This window comes from Ostrea edulis, chromosome 10 (genome assembly GCF_947568905.1).
Source record: "Ostrea edulis chromosome 10, xbOstEdul1.1, whole genome shotgun sequence".
Classification (NCBI taxonomy): domain Eukaryota; kingdom Metazoa; phylum Mollusca; class Bivalvia; order Ostreida; family Ostreidae; genus Ostrea; species Ostrea edulis.
Window position 1 is genome coordinate 6096454 of NC_079173.1, and position 3396 is coordinate 6099849.

Consider the following 3396-nt stretch of genomic DNA (forward strand, 5'->3'; position numbering starts at 1 on the left):
ATAACTCCTACAACCAATACAAAATAGATAGTTGGGCAAACACGGACCCCTGGACACACCAGAGGTAGGATCAGGTGGCTAGGGGGAGAACAAGCTTCTGTATATCGAATCAGTTGAGATATATAAACGCCATATGCAGGTGATAATGAAATATTGCTACACAAATATGGGGAGTTGACAATGGAGAAGTTGAAATCATCCCGTTTGTCATATAGTTGATTTGTCAGTTTTCTGTTAATGTCTACTTTCAATAAAATATCTAAGTATGAAGCAGAAGTCGACGATTCTGTGGTGTCCTTTATTTCGAGCTCATAGGGATATATCAAATCGACATATGAATGAAAGTTATTACTGTTAATAGACAAAACGTCATCGATCTATCGAAATGTCGAATTGAAGACCAAAACGAGAGATTTTTTCTTCTCACATAGAAGCTTTTCAATAAATTCTTCTTCATATGAATATAGAAACAGGTCAGCTAACAAAGGAGCACAATTCATGCCCATTGGAATTCCAACAGACTGTTGCAATATCTGATCACCAAAGACCACGAAGATATTGTCAATGAGGAACTCTAGCATATTTTTTCTATTTCAACTTCAGAGTACTTGTGAGTGGAATCAGAGTGGTGTTTAACAAAGCAAGTTTTTGAATGACTGATCACCAGATGTGAATATTTCCGTTTTCCATTTTTGTTGAAGAAGCAACTGTCTATATTTTTGAGCATTGTGAAACCAATAATCAAGAAGGAATACTGACATTCTAGATTTCCAAAAAACTTTCGATTCAGTAGAGTGGAATTTCATATTTGACGTACTAAAAAAGTTTAACTTTGGAAATGAATTTATTGAATGGATAAAACTTTTATATAAGAATCCTTTATTTCGAATAAAAATATAATGGTTGGATTTCGGAATTCTATGAGATACAAAGAGGAATTCGACAGGGATGTCCGATATCAGCTCTTCTATCCCTATTTGTTGTTGAAATTCTATCTTTAAAAATAAAATCTCGTGATGATATAAAAGGATTTAAAACAACCCACATGGAAAATAGAATAAAAATCTTGCAACACGCGGATGACGCAACGTTACCTGTAGCTGATTCAGAGTCATTAAAAAAGTTTGTGAATTAATAAGTACTTTCTGCATTAAATCTAGTATGAAACTCAATATTTAAAAAACTATTGGAATTTTACTTGGACCATTAAAACATCGATATCAATATTTAGAAAATATTGAAATGATCAATAAAGAAGTAAAGTGTTTAGGGATATATTTAGGACACGATCCTGCTAAATGTTATAAAATTAACTAGGACGAAAAGATTGGAAAACTCACCGAGGCACTAAATACATGGAAATGTAGAAATCTAACTCTTTTTGGAAAATGTACAGTAATAAATAGATTAGTACTGTCTAAACTATATTATACAGTTCAAGTATTCTTGAAGATCCAAATGAAAATACTATAAAACAAATTAAGAAAGCTATCTTCAATTTCCTTTGGAATAAAAGACAAAGAATAAAAAGAAAAACCCTTATTGGACAAATAAAAGATGGGGGAATGGGAGTAGTATATATCGAAAGCATTTTTTCAAGCCTTAAAAGTCATGTGGATCAAACGTCTATTTAATTCAAATGCATCACAAAACGACTCTTTTATTCTTTCTTAAGAAAATATAACATTAACCAAAGTTATATGCTAAGTTTAAGCACAAAGAACAAACAAGAAATTTAGACACTGTTGACAAATATTCCTACATTGTATTGAAAGCTTTACAGAATATCACACTGATATCGACCGATGAAATTTTGTCTCAAACAATTTTTTAAATACACTCTTTAGGTACAAAAATGACACACTATATTTCAAAAATTGGATTCAAAGTAAAATATTACATGCAAAGACCTTTTTAATTAAAACGGAAAAGTTAAAGAACTAAAGCCTTTCGGTCATATCTTAAAAGTGAAAGCCAAATTTCTATGTGAATACCCAATTCTGAAGAAAAAAATCAGAAAAATTGAAACACAATTTGCTTGCCAAAAATCCATATATATTAACATCAAGGATGTTGCAAAAGTACATTCAAGAAATAACAAAACGGTATTAATCAAGGAATTAAATAGTCAAGAAATATATACTATTATTATGTCCATGAAATTTGTTTTGCCAATATATGAAAACAAATCGTCTAGAGAATTAAACTGTAGTTTTAAAAAATTTAGAAATTCAATTTATTTTTATACAGTAAGAAATATCTGAAACAAATCAGTAGCGGAATTCAATTACAAATTATTACATAACTTGACACACTGTAATTTGTCACTGAACAAATGCCAAAAGGAACAATGCAGCTTTTGCCAATTATGTAATGTTGTAGAAAATTCAAAGCATTTACTCTTTGAGTGCAAGTATGTACAATATATTTGGAACACTGTAGGAAAATATTTGAAGATTACATGAAAATTAATTGTTCTAGGTTTTTATTTACAAGAAAACAATACAACAAACAGATACAACAATGTGATATATTTTATTGCTATGAAAAATTCATAAATTCAAAATGAAATGTACATTTGAAAATTGTGAAGAAAGTATTCATGGTGTATATTAAGAAACAGTTATTTTATGAATTATATGCATGTGAAAAAATCAAAGCATATTATTTCTATAAAATACTAAAGGATATTGCTGGAAAAACATAATGTATAATAGATATATATTTTTTGTTTGTATGCATTGTAATAAGTTGGTAAACTTAAAGGGGACAGTCCTTCAAGATAAACGGGTCGGGGGCACAAACTTGGACTCTGAATTATGTGACCCGACTACATGTATAATATAATATTGTACAATATTATTATTGTTATTTTTTCATTTCTGAAATTGTATGTATATGAATTATATGAACTTTCTAATCCAGGGGACCCCTGGCACCCCACGTGAGGAATACTTAGGGGATATCTTCAGATGTTTTACCCCAAAACTAGAATTATGTACTTACCTAATAAAATCAATGTCAACTGTAAAATAAAAAAATAAAAAAAAAAAAAACAAACAAACAAACAAAAAAAAAAAACGAAAAAACAAGCCTCTTCATTTTGGTTTGTGAATTTTAAAAAGAAATAAAAAATAACATGATTTACTATGCTTTATTAAAACATACACAATGAGAATTAACATGCTTTGCCCGCTTCATTATAACATCCACACTTAAGGTAACTTAATTTACGTCTCTCTTATAACATACACAATGATGATTAACATAATTTGCCGCACTTTATTATTACACATAAATTGATAATCAACCCAATTTACTGCGCTTTATCATAACATACACATTGATAATCAACAAATTATTGTGCTTTATTATAACATACACAATGAGAATTAA